Source organism: Schistocerca cancellata, chromosome 1, assembly GCF_023864275.1.
Source record: "Schistocerca cancellata isolate TAMUIC-IGC-003103 chromosome 1, iqSchCanc2.1, whole genome shotgun sequence".
Lineage (NCBI taxonomy): Eukaryota > Metazoa > Arthropoda > Insecta > Orthoptera > Acrididae > Schistocerca > Schistocerca cancellata.
Window position 1 is genome coordinate 229,804,952 of NC_064626.1, and position 14,740 is coordinate 229,819,691.

At 45.8% G+C, this 14,740-nt stretch overlaps 1 non-coding gene across 1 annotated transcript; it reads right to left on the reverse strand.

Annotated features, from left to right (window-relative positions):
- Positions 1–8,166: 8,166 nt before the first annotated feature.
- Trnat-ugu (transfer RNA threonine (anticodon UGU)) lies at positions 8,167–8,240 on the reverse strand. The gene has a single exon. It is a non-coding gene; the product is annotated as a tRNA-Thr (tRNA).
- Between the last annotated feature and the right edge of the window lie 6,500 nt (positions 8,241–14,740).

A 14,740-nucleotide genomic window follows, 5' to 3' on the forward strand; every position in this document is an offset into this window, starting at 1 on the left:
CGTCGACAAGTGCGAAGCCGTTGTGTTCACGAGAAGACCGAAGCAACTGCGCAAACACCGCTACTGCAGACCAATAACTCTACATGCACGTCCAATACGTTTCCGCGAGAAAGTCAAATACCTCGGTGTCTGGCTGGACCGGAAATTACTCTGGGGGGACCACATACAACACATGACCAACCGAGCTAGCGCGAGGCTCAAACAGCTCTATCCTATGCTCAACAGGCGTAGCACACTGAACAGAAGGGTGTCGAGGTCCATGTACATGACACTTATCCGACCCCTGATGACGTACGCAGCTCCCGTCTGGGGATACGCTGCGCCTACACGCCTGCGCCGTCTGCAGCTCATACAAAACAAGGTACTCAAAATCATAAGCAATGCTCCACGATACACACGCATCGCGGACCTTCACTGGGAATACCGACTTGAGACTCTCACGGAGGTAATCCACAAACTCACCACAAGACTATACAGAAACTCCAGACATTCGCAGAACCCGTTTATTCTGAATCTGGGGAACTACGACCACAACCATAGATGGAAACATAAAAGACCAAAAGACATACTTGCAAGGACATAACATCTATGGCCAAGCTTACGCAAACATAACGGCACAGGCGAGCCCCTGTTAATCAGACGCATTTACTGGATATCCAGCTGAAATACACTGCCGAATAACTGGCACCATACAGGGAAGCCGTACCGTACACTGCATGCAAACAAGCTCCACACATCCCCCACACAGTGAGATGATCTATGGCCGATCTCCCACTACTGTATAACGATATTGATTGTGCCAGGAAAGTAGCAGCCGCAGCAACTGGGACACATCGCCATCGCCTGTCACGGTAATGATGCATGATACCTATACTAACAAATCCAACCTTGCATGAACTATCGCAGCTAGTAAGCCACTACTGCTCTTACTACCCATCCCACTGTCGCAGAGGTTTTTTTCCCACGGCACGAGCCATGGCACTTTTTTCCCTCTGCTCTTCAAATCGCTACCCTCACTCGCGTTTCGTCCACTATCTATCACCTGATGGACCGTGTTAATGCGTAGCCTTACCCAGACGCACGGACAACATCACAGTCCAGCATCCTGTGATCCAATCACTAGATAACTAACATGTTTACGGAGGTGACAGTAGAACTTTTGGTTTGGTCACCACGTAGGTGCGGGCGTGGAGGGGCCCCATCTCTAGTGAAAAAGACCAATAAAAAGGTGTTAGCATGTGGACGTAATGTGCTGTTCCCGTCTCTTCTGTACCTAAGGTCCATCACCGTTCCCTTTGGATCCCTATGTAATTCGGTGCTCTCCGATACACACGATCGAACAGCGGAGGAGTGGTACTCAAGCGTCAACTTTAGGTTACAATATCTCCGGATGTAATTAACATTTTACAATGCAACAAACGGCACTGATTACGTATTCGTTTATATGTTCAGATGTGCTAACAAAACTAACGGGGTTCCATTTAAAAAGACGTAGGTTTGTGTTAAAAAACATACTTCCGAGCATTTTTTTATGGTTTGTATTAACCAATTACACTAGCCCCTCTCCTTACGTTCGGTCTGTGGAATCGATTCGTCAGTATTTGATGTGGTTTACGAAGTATATCCAGCGGTAACGTTAGGTGACTTACTATATATATATATATATATATATATATATATATATATATATATATATATATATATATCAGTTTATGATAAACAGTATTACAAATTTTCCCCTTTCTGATAGACACACGTCCAGATCGTCCGCTCTCAAAATTCTGCCATCTCTCTCCCCACATCCACCACTGCTGCTACTCAGACTGCACACAGCACAGCCAGTGATTTTCATACAGAGCGCTACGTGACGTTACCAACATAAAAACCTAAACGGCCTACTTACACTTTTCACACGAATCACATAAGTACAAATGAGAGCTCCGGCAATTCCTTCTCCTTTTTTACATTGTGTTCGTGCATATCGCTAGCCAACGACTTGTCACCTCAGTGTAAGCTCACTTTTGAAAATGTGTTCAGTACTCCGACAGAATTATCTGTAAAAAATGCTACCAAATAAGGACCAGAGAAATGAAAAATACATTAAATAAATCACAGTATTTGAACTCCCCCATTTTTTGAACATTAAAATGTGGGGGTGACACTAATCTATCGCCTGTTGCTAAGACTCTTAGGTCGTGGTGGAGGAAGCGACATCGTTGTTGTTGTGTTCTTCAGTCTTGAGACTGGTTTGAAGCAGCTATTCTATCCTGTGAAAGCTTCTTCATCTCCCAGTACCTACTGCAACCTACATCCTTCTGTATCTGTTTAGTGTATTCATCCCTTGGACTCCCTCTACGTGTCAGGGCGCTGATGACCTCGATGTTGAGCGCCCATAAACCCCAACACACACACACACACACACACTCCCTCTACGATTTTACCCTCCACGCTGCCCCCCAATACTAAATTGGTGAGCCCTTGATGCCTCAGAACATTTCCTACCAACCGATCCCTTCTTCTAGTCAAGTTGTGCCACAATCTTCTCTTCTCCCCAATCTTATTCAATACCTTCTCATTAGTTTCATGATCTACCCATCTAATCTACAGCATTCTTCTGTAGCACCACATTTCGAAAGTTTCTATTCTCTTCTTGTCCAAACTTGTTATCGTTCATGTTTCACTTCCATACATGGCCACAATCCATACAAATACTTTCAGAAACGACTTCCTGACACTTAAATCTACACTCGATGTTAACAAATTTCTCTTCTTCAGAAACGCATTCCTTGCCATTGCCAGTCTACATTTTATATCCTCTCTACTTTGACCACCATCAGTTATTTTGCTCCCTAAATAGCAAAACACCTCTACTGCTTTAAGTGTCTCATTTCCTAATCTAATTCCCTCAGCATCACCCGACTTAATTCGACGACATTCCATTATTCTCTTTTTGCTTTTGTTGATGTTCATCTTGTATCCTCCTTTCAAGACACTACCCATTCCACTGAACTGCTCTTCTAAGTCCTTTGCTGTCTGTGACATAATTACAATGTCATCGGCGACATCATGTAAACAATGTAAAAACATTTTAACTTTCCTAACTTACGCGTAAGTTGCATGTCAGTGTGCAAGTGTTCTGTTTTCACGCCTATGTTGACTTAGGCGTGCAAGGGGAATGCACATGTAAAAAGTTCATGCATGTGGAAAACCGCCTCTACAGAGGTAACGTGCAGCCGTCGGCGAGGTCTGTGTGTTCCACAGGTCCGTGGGCAGGGGACGGATCGGCTTACAGGGCGCTCGTCTGCTGTTTGTGCCCGGCGCCGGCCCTCGGCCGGCTGAAAGGGCCGTCCCCGGCGCTGGCCCGGCCTCAGGGGACGGCGAAATGCGCCCTCAGTCCTCAGGGAAGCTCGTTCATCCCCCTCCCCGCTGCCGTCTATACAAATGCCGAGCTCGATACGATAGGGGGCGGACCGGACACGAGCCGGGCCCGCGCTGGACCGCCTCCATGCGTGCGGATGGCGCGATGGAGCGCGTAATTCATCGCTCCGGCAGAGACCCTCGTCTCCCAGCGCGCATTCCCGTCCGCTATGCCGGTTGCCTCCTCAGATGCGCAGTGACGCGTTTGGTCAGAAAAGTATGAGCTTGTTCAGAACAGGACAAAATCAGTGAATCGATTCAGGACTTGTCTTCTACGTTTGGTGCTCTGCAGCTTGTAGAAATCTGAAGTACGTCCTAGAAGTACACTACTTGCCATTAAACGTGCTACACTACGAAGATGACGTGCTACAGACGCGAAATTTAACAGACAGGAAGAAGATGCTCTGATATGCAAATGATTAGCTTTTCAGAGCATTCACACAATTTTGGCGCCAGTGGCGACACCTACAACGTACTACCATGAGGAAAGTTTCCAACCGATTTCTCATACGCAAACAGCAGTTTACCGGCGTTGCCTGGTGAAACGTTGTTGTGATGCCTCGTGTAAGGAGGAGAAATACGTACCATGACGTTTCCGACTTTGATAAAGGTCGGATTGTAGCCTATCGCGATTGTGGTTTATCGTATCGCGACATTGCTGTTCGTGTTGACTGGGACCCAATGACTGTTAGCAGAATATAGAATCGGTGGGTTCAGGAGGGTAATATGGAACGTCGTGCTGGATCCCAACGGCCTCGCATTATTAGCAGTCCAGATGACAGGCATCTTATCCACATGGCTGTAAAGGATCGCGCAGCCACGTCTCGATCCCTGAGTCAACAGAAGGCGACATTTGCAAGACAACAACCATCTGCACAAACAGTTCGGCGACGTTTGCAGCAGCATGGACTATCAGCTCGGAGACCATGGCTTGACCCTGCATCACAGACAGAAGCGCCTGCGATGGTGTACTCGACGACGAACCTGGGTGCACGAATGGCAAAACGTCATTTTTTCGGATGAATCCAAGTTCTGTTTACAGCCTCATGATGGTCGCATCCGTATTTGGCGACATCGCGGTGAACACACACTGGAAGCGTGTATTCGTCATCGCCATACTGGCGTGTCACCCGACGTGATGGTATGGCGTGGCATTTTTTACACGTCTCGGTCACCTCTTGTTCGCATTGAAGGCACTTTGAACAGTGGACGTTACATTTCAGATGTGTTACGACCCGTGGCTCTACCCTTTATGCGATCCCTGAGGAACCCTACATTTCAGCGGGATAATGCACGACCGCATGTTGCAGGTCCCATATGGGCCTTTCTGGATACAGAAAATGTTCGACTGCTGCCCTGGGCAGCACATTCTCCAGATCTCTCACCAACTGAAAACGTCTGGTCACTGGTGGCCGAGTAACTGGCTCGTCACAATACGCCAGTCACTACGCTTGATGAAGTGTGGTATCGTGTCGAAGCTGCATGGGCGTCTGTACCTGTACACGCCATCCAAGCTCTCTTTGACTCAAATCTCAGGCGTATCAAGACCGTTATTATGTGTGGTTGTGCTGGGTACTGATTACTCAGGACCTATGCGCCCAAATTGCGGGAAATTGTAATCACATGTCAGTTCTAGTATAATATATTTGTCCAATGAATACCCGTTTATCATCTACATTTCTTCTTGGTGTAGCAATTTTAATGGCCAGTAGTGTAATTAACTGTTCGACAAAAGCTGCTTTTTAGTAATATTTTATTGTATTGAAGAGCTACAGTTGTAATGCATTACCTATAGTATACACTGAAGAGACAGAGAAAATGGTATCCCTGCCTAATATGGTGTAGAGCCCCTGCGAGTACGCGGAAGTGCCGCAACACGGCGTGGCATTTACTCGACTAATGTCTGAAGTAGTGCTGGAGGGAACTGACACCATGCATCCTGCAACCCGTAACAGTACTAGGGGGTGGAGATCTCTTCTGAACAGCACGTTGCAAGGCATCCGCAATATGCTGAAAATAATGTCCATGTATGGTCATCCGAAGTGTTTAAACTCAGAAGAGTGTTCCTGTAGCCATTCTGTAGCATTCCTGCAAGTGTGGGGTGTCCTGCTGGAAATGCCGAAGTCCGTCGTAAGGCACAATCGACACGAATGGATGCAGGTGATCAGACAGGGTGTTTACGTACGAGTCACCGGTCAGAGTCGCAACTAGAATTATCATGCGTCCGTTTTCATTCAAACTGCACACGACCCACACCATTAAAGAGCCTCCACAAGCTTGAATAAGACCCTGCTGATGCGCAGGGTCTCTGGTTTCATCCGCTTGTCTCCATACCCGTACACGGCCTCCCGCTCGATACAATTTGAAACGAGACTTGTCCGACCGGGCAACATGTTTCCCGTCGTCAAGAGTCCCATGTCGGTGCTGACGGACCCAGGCGGGGCATAAAGCGTTGCGTCATGCAGTCGTCAAGGGTGCACGTGTGGGCCTCCGGCACCGAAAGTCCATATCGTTGACGTTTCCGTTGACTGGTTCGCAAGCTGACACTTATTGTTGACCCAGCCTTGAAATCTGCACCAATTTGCGAAAGGGCTGCACTTCTGTCACGTTGAACGATTCCGTTCAGCCGTCGTTCGTCCCATTCTTGCAGGATCTTTTTCCGGCTGCAGCGGAGTTTTGATGTTTTACCGGATTCCTGATATTCACGGTACACTCGTGAAATGGTCCCACTTCATCGCTACCTTGGAGATGCTGTGTCCCATCGCTCGTGCGCCGACTGTAGCACAACGTTAAAATTTACTTAAATCTTGATAATCTGCCATTGTAGCAGCAGTAACCGATCTAAAAAATGCGCCAGACAATTGTTGCCTTATATAAGCGTTGCCGAAGGCAGCGACGTATATCTCAATACGAATACGCATGCCTATACCAGTTTCTTTGGCGCTTCAGTGTATATCAAAAGCTCCTGACGTTATTGTAAACGAACAGAGCAATCTAAAGAACAAAAGAAAGCCTTCGAATCTATAGCTACTATTCTTTAAAGGCCACACATTTCTTTGTACTGTTGACAGAGATAACACAAATTGGAAGTAGTATTATATGCTCATATAAATATTCCTTGATATACACTAAATGTATTCTTTGCATATACAACATTTATCAATGAAAACCTCATATATTTCGTAAAGAATTCCTCGCACTGAGGACATATATGTGTATATAAATCACGTAAACACAAAATTAGCACTAGCATTGTGTTAAACATTTGATGATGCCACTATGGCTGCTGTACATTAGGAGATGCTTTTATTGAACAAATCTGAAGATGGTCATTATAGACCGAAACCGATAGTCCGATGACAAAAAATTTCTGATCATAGATGTAAAGGAAATTTATTCTATATTCGGGTCACTGTTTCATTCGGGACCATGTTACAGCTTGTGAAAATTTATCTTTTCAGCTAGTGAGCAACTAGATCTAAAAAATAAATACAGCGTGTATATCAGACAACAACCGAAGCCCTTTTCACTGCGTGTGACCTTGCGGCGCACGCCAGGTGGCAACAGGGTGAGCAAGATTGCCACAAAGCAAGTGACACATGATGTCGCCCGTATTCCTTTCCCGCAAAGTCGGGCGACAGGGGTTGTCATCTGTGTTTTTCCATGGTAGTACATATACCACAGAGTACATCTGCGGAGGCGAAAGACATAACACGGAAATTGAAACACATGTACAAAGCTGAGATACCGTCTAATATGGACCAACGAAGCTCCTCTTTCTGGAGTATAATCCGTGCAAAGTAGGAGCTAAATTTGAGACGCAGCACAAAATGGCACAACACTCGCTTTGCTGTCACTACATATGCAAGATGTTGTGTTACATTGCTAAAGTTGGTAGTGGCCGAACATTAAACACGAGCGCGCCGAGGACAGTCGACTTCTTCCGATTTCTGTAATAGAATGGAACAACTACAGACGTCCTTACTAACAAATCTGATGGTCATGGCTTCGTACTTTCGAGGTGGAGTGGCAAAGCAAGATAGCAAAAAGAAGCTGATGTTTTAAATTCCGCATTTAGAAACTCATTCATGTAGAAGTACGTTCTCACAGACCTTCAACATTAGAGGGCTATACAAACTTCCGTGTGGAAGACATTGAAACTGGCATTCCTGGTGTTGAAAGTAGCTGAAAGAGAAGAAAATAAGTAAGTCGATGCATCCACGTGGAATTCTAGTTCGGTTATATAAATGCACTATTCGGTATTTGCGCCTTACGTCGATTGATTTCGAATCTGTCTCCCAGCGGGATGTCTCATGTGACTAGAATAAAGCACAGTTGATACCTGTGCACACGAAGGCAAAAAGAAAGGACCTGAAAAATTACACATCAATAACCTTAACGTCGATTTGCTGCAGAATTCTTGAGCATATTCTGAGATGGAATATAGAAAAAAATTTCTTGAGAGAGGAAAGCTTCTGAATAGAAGTCAACACCGACTTAGAAAGGGGCACTTGTGAGGAAAATCTGCATGCCGTGAATGAAGGGCAACACGCAGACTCCTTATTTATAGATTTCTGGAAATCATTTGACAATATGTATACTAAGATGGTATCTGTTCTTTCGGACATGTCCGAAAGAACAGATACCATCGGTGACCATGCAGTTCGTTAGAATGGAATTACAATGAAATGAACACCATTAGCTGCTTACAGGCGTTGACATACGTCAACGCGGACAGATGAAAATGTGTGCCCCGACCGGGACTCGAACCCGGGATCTCCTGCTTACAAGGCAGACGCTCTATTCATCTGAGCCACCGAGGATAGCGCGACTGCAGGGATTTATCTCTGGCACGCCTCCCGCGAAACCCACATTCTCAACGTATTGTGCCGCACTACATTCGTAGTGCCCCCGCCCATTCTACTCATTACTCGTGGCGCGTTGCCGATTCCCGTAAGAGTTCTGGCATTGTTTGTGCATTCGCACAGAAGCAGAAGATGGTCAAGTGGCCGGTGATCCTTAACTACATCTATACTAAGGTGGTATCTGTTCTTTGTGACATGCGCTATCCTCGGTGCCGCAGATGGATAGAGCGTCTGCCATGTAAGCAGGAGATCCCGGGTTCGAGTCCCGGTCGAGGCACACAATTTCATCTGTCCCCGTTGACGTATGTCAACGCCTGTAAGCAGCTAAGGGTGTTCATTTCATTGTAAAATCATTTGACAGACTGTTAACGAAGATCCGAGCATACGGAACACGATCTCAGATATGTGAGTGGCTCGACGAAATTTTAGGTAATATACCTCTTTACATTGTGCTCGACGGCGAGTGCTCAATGGAGACAAAGGTAGGGTCAGGAGAGCCCTAAAGTGCATCAGGACCGCTATTATTCTCCGTATACACAAACGATATCATGGATTGGGTGCACAGCAATCTACGACTGTTTGCTGTTGACACTGTGGTGTACAGGTAAGTGTCTTTGAGTGACTGTATGAGGATACAAGATTTCTTGGATAGAACTTATGTTTGGTGTAATGAATGGTAGTCCGCCGCCTTGTGTATCTCGTTTAACGACAGCAAATGAGAAATAAGAGAAATCAGGGCTCATGTGGAAACGATACAGTCGTTTTTTCTCCTTCCTTTTCGGAGTGGATAAAGTAAGGTACACTCCGCCATGCACTTATGATGACTTGCAGAGTTTGTATGTGACCGCAGATAATTAAAGCTTTATGGAAGGACATGTACCAGATAGGGTGTGTAGAATTATTATTGCCCGTGACGCTTAATTCCTGATATTTCGTAGCCTGTAGCAACTACCATCCGAATTTTCCATGCTGGCTAATGTAACGAAAGCGGTCCCTGCAGCACGGTAGGTGTGGCTATTATTTGCGAGACGGTGACACGGTGCAGTAAGGCGAACGGCCAGCGGCGACGCACAATTAGGCTGTCTGGTGGTGGCTGGCTTGCTCTTTGGGCGGAGCGGGTGACCGCCCGGCCCGGCGCTGGGATTACGGCCGCCATTGTCCCCGGCCTGAATGGGCAGATAATTCCCATTTACAAGCGCCCCCCAAGATTGCACTCACGATTATTAAGAGACAGGAGGCGCGCCGTTATTGCTGTGGAGCGCGGCGCCCGGAAAACGATCGTCGCGCCATCTAAGTGCCGCGAAAGCAGGCAGTTAACGCCGGCTGCTGCTGTCCCCAGAAGCCGAACGGTGGCTCGGAGAGCAGCGCGCGTACCGTGTGGAAATATCACTCGTCGAGGGTCCCCCGCTTAACTTCTCACTCTGGCAGGAAACGGGAACGCTACGATGCCGTGCAGCTGCGCACTAGTAAATATGGAACAATGCTGAAAGTACTCGCGTACTTCCACGAGGAAACTCACTCCTCTTTTCTCGCATACGAGCCAGACACTGCGTAACATCAGCTCTCAAGTGCTAACTAACGCAGTGCAAACGAGGGTTGGAACCTCGCTTCCACCCTGGGATAACAAGTGCCTGGGCTGTCCTCAGGTTTGGAACCTCGAGAGGGAAAAGTTTCCAGCCGTCGCCGTCTACGACATCACCACTGTAGGTAGGTATTGCTGTCCATCATCACTTTCGCTCTCCGTCGTCGCCTTTCCTACCATACCTCGCAGCCAGACCTCACCAGTGATCGCCAGCCCACGTGTTCACTGTCAATCTTCGTCTCCATTGGCCAAACACTGTGGTTTCATTGTCTGCCTATCACTACCGTCGTTGCCCACATTCGCAGATAGGTCATCCCACAACCATTACGTCCACTATCATCAATGCGTTTCTGTAGTCCCCTCCCAACACCACTTACTCATTTGCTCCCTACTCATTGTCCCCTCATGCTCTTCCTACATTTTCCATATTCCCAACTACTAGGATGAAACCATCCTTCGTCCCACTCACACAAATGGCATCTCCAGGCTTAATTAACTCGTTTGTAGGTGACATCTCTTCAGCATGTACTGCAACTCCATGGCCACTGCTGCCATTACCATTACCTCTGCACGAAAGTTAGGTCTGCAACAACCAGTAGTGTCAGTAGCCCTTACCTCTTTTCCATTGATATCACTGTTATAACTTCATTTGGGTCCAGAAAGAGAAGTACCAGTCTCACCTACTCCAGAAGCAACCAAACTCACCCCAACCTCATATTCCGACGGTGTGACATCATCAGCTACATATACATCACCTTCAACCCTACCACCTTCAGGAAAGAAAATAAGAAAAGCCACGCAAAATCCCATCCCACTCCACAGTTAATATCCTCCAACACTCCATCCTTAAACGACCCCTGCAAACCACCCAGTACAGAGACTCGTCCTATATCTGACACTCAGAAGCCCCACTCGACCCACACACACCACAAAATATGGATACTTCCATCCAAACTCAACATCGACTCCAACACGTTACTTCATTCTGTCACACTCTGATGTAAAATTTCTCAATCCTAAGACACTATCCCTTGAAATAAAGTACCTCCCAAACATGAAAGTATCACAACTAATACGCCGCAAAGGTTCTGTAATCATCAAGTCCTCTGATCCCGGTTTCCAGACCTACTTACTGCAAAGACTACTGTCAGTCACCTTGGTCCACATCACAGGCCTGCCTGCTCCCACTCAGCACAACATAACCAACACAACACCTCTCACGCCCCACTGCCCACCTACTCTCACTGATGTGATCGAGGGGTTGACGCCGAGATAATAGAGGTGGAAGTTGAGGGGAAACTACATTCTAATCCCAAATCTGAAAAGCCCTTCAGGTTCACCACGATCCTGAACCTACATTCCTCATCCATGTCTTTTCTGAAGATCCCTTAACCACAGATCATCTCCTTCAGAATGGAGTCTTCATCTATCACTGTAAACACAAAGCAGAACCTCCCCAATCCCGAAAAATCGCCTCAAATGCCTCATGCGCAATGAAAATTTAGTTCCCAATTGCAAAATCCCTTTTATCTACTGACACCACAAAGCCAACGGCCTGTGAGAACACTGTCCCAAATTTCAGTCCTCACCCATCTGTAACACTTCCAGCTAACCCCATTTCACTTACTCCTGTAAGTGTACAGCCAAACCCCTCCCTCCAAACCTGAAACGATCACCCAAATCCGCCGTTTCGACACAACAACCCAACGACTCCCTACGTCCTACTCCTAGTGTTGGGGCCATCATCCGCTTCATCAACACTGACCTTTCATTGTCTTCCTACCTGAGCGTCCATATACCCTCTATCAAGTCATCCTCTCAGCCCATTCTGTATTACATTTAAATGCCACTGTCGCACATTCCCAAAACCACTCCCACATCCTCTTTCTTCGAGTAGGTGACCTCACCTTCGAGTGGTCCCTCAAACCTCACAGAAAGCAACTCTGTGCCACGGCATTACTGAAACCCTCTCCCACCTACACCTGACATTTTCCCCCCATCTCCACATCTTCCCCTTTTAGCTCTTTATCCTCATTCTTCATTCACTGTCCACTTTGATCTCGCCAGTCTGTCTATTATCTGGAGCTGACCATCAAGCAGAATAATCAGCATCGTCTTCCAAAATTCGTCGACTCTGAGCAACTCCATTTCACCACATCGGCGTCACCCAATTATTCTTTCAACACTACAGTGCGGTTCTAGGAGCTACAGTCTGGAGCCAAGTGACCGCTCCGGTCGCAGGTTCGAATCCTGCCTCGGGCATGGATGTGTGTGATGTCCTTAGATTAGTTAGGTTTAATTAGTTCTAAGTTCTAGGCGACTGATGACCTCAGAAGTTAAGTCGCATAGTGCTCATACAGTTCCGATCTCGCCCATGCTATTTCCGTATCTTCGTAGCCCTAAGAAAGTCATTCGTGGCCGTCCATTTGCTTCGGAAGAAGAGGTGTAAGTTTGAGTACAATCATGGTCCCGTATGCCACCACAAACATTTTTCGATGAAGGCACTGATCGTCTTCTTTTACAGCAATAAAAACGTATTATCAGTTACGGCGATTACACTTCAAACAATAAGCCGTTTACCTCGTTTCCTTTCCAACTGTTTTTATTTGACTGCCTCTTACGCATCCATCTCAACGTGCTTACAGTATTTAAGCGTCGGTCTCCTACATTTCTTGGCACCACCATTTCTCTCCATTAACAAACTGACGATCCCTTAATGGCTCAGGATGTGTCCTAACAGCTGATTCTCTCTTTCAGTGACGTTTTATCATAAACTTCTTTTATTCACAATTAGATTCAATATATCCTCATTGGTTAGTCGATCTGCCTACCTAATCTTCAGCATTCTTTCATACAACCACGTTCCAGAAATTTCTGTTTTCTCCGTGTCTGAAATGCTTGCCGTTCATGTTTCATTTGTTTCATTTCCACAGAAGACTTCGCTCCAGTCATATATCTTGGCAGAAAAGATTTCCTAACATTTTAATATATATTAGATGTTGATAAATTTCTCTTGATGAGAAATGCTTTTCGTGCTGTAGTCATTCTGCATTTTGTATCCTCTCTTCTTCGACCATCAGCAGTTATTTTACTACCAAAGTAGCAAAACTGCTCTACTACTCTTGGGGTCTCGTTTTCTAATCTGATCTCCTGAGCGTCGCCCAGTTTAATTCAACTGCATACCATTACACTTATTTTATATTTGTTAATGTTTAACTTAAACACTGTTTTCAAGGGACTGCTTAACCCGTTCAGCTGTTTTTCCACGTTTTTGGCTGCCTCTGACAGAATCACATCGTCATCAGCGAGTCTCAAAGATTTTATTTCTGCTCCCTGAACCTAAATTCTTTTTCCACATTTCTCCTTGGAGACTTTCGCAGCTTGATTAATATAATTCACAGGTTGAATAATATCAGGAATTGACTACAAACTCAATCTCACTCCTTTCTGAAGTGGTGCTTCTGTTTCCTTCGAATCTTAGCTATGGCGATAATTATTGGTTGGTAACAGTCGTCTATGTGGTGTCGTCTGAAGATCGAGGTCCTAAGGCAAAGTTGGTACCTTGTGACGGAATAACAAGAAAGCATAGTCGCTGCCAGACTCAGCAATGAATGAGCGCAGTAGGTGTAGACAAACCCCAAGCGACCGCTGCAGCGTGCTTACTCCGTTCAATCTAGAATTATCGGCGAAGACGACACCACCGTCTCTCTATCCTAAGCACTGCGTGAGCCGTATCAGACATAAAGGTGTAGCAAAATCTATAGTCAGTTGTACTTTGACAGAAGAGACTGTTATCCAGAATTGTATCAAGTGGTACGTTAGTGTTCAGTGACAGTAAAAAGCCACAAACATTCCTGTCGCAGTACGAATGGACTGTTACAAAGTTAAGTACTTCGTATTGTTCAAGCTATTATAAAGTCATCTAGTATTTTGTGTGGTTTCCTCCAGAACCCACCATTGTGCCGGTGAGTGTTATTTAGTCCGGCGCAACCGACTCTGTATATATATTGTAAGGATAGATGCTTCATTACTGTCAATACTGCTACTTCTCGTGCTGCCAAAAAGAATTCATAACCATTGATCTGCGAGATTTATAAAATTAGTGGCCAGTATAAGATTTTAATTTCTTTTTTTATTAGATCTGCGGAGAAGATCAGGTTTTTGTTGAAATGTGGAAATATGCAAGTGACACAGTCAAGACCTCCTTACACATGGCTCTAACAAAAATTTGGGTAACAGAACGATTCCCCGAACATTGGACCACAGTTATCACCCACCTACTACACAAAAACGGAGATAAGAGCAACCCAGACAACTACAGAGGAATCTCTCTCCTAGATTGCACATACAAAATTCTATCCAAGATCCTATATGAAAGAATCAAGGGGTAATTAGAACAGGAGTTAGGGGAATATCAGGGAGGTTTCATAACATGGAGAAGCTGTGCAGAGCAGATAATTAGTTTAAAATTGATTCTGGCATACTACAAGAAACTGAACTAACCTCTGACAATAACATTTGTAGATTTTAAGAAGGCATATAACTGTCTCCACAGACCTTCAGTATTAAAAATTTTAAGGAGGAGGAGGAGGATATTAGTGTTTAACGTCCCGTCGACAACAAGGTCATGAGAGACGGAGCGCAAGCTCGGGTGAGGGAAGGATGGGGAAGGAAATCGGCCGTGCCCTTTCAAAGCAACCATCCCGGCATTTGCCTGAAACGATTTAGGGAAATCACGGAAAACCTAAATCAGGATGGCCGGAGACAGGATTGAACCGTCGTCCTCCCAAATGCGGGTCCAGTGTGCTAACCACTGCGCCACCTCGCTCGGTCCTTAAAAATTTTAAGAAATCTAGGACTCCATCCAAAACTAATT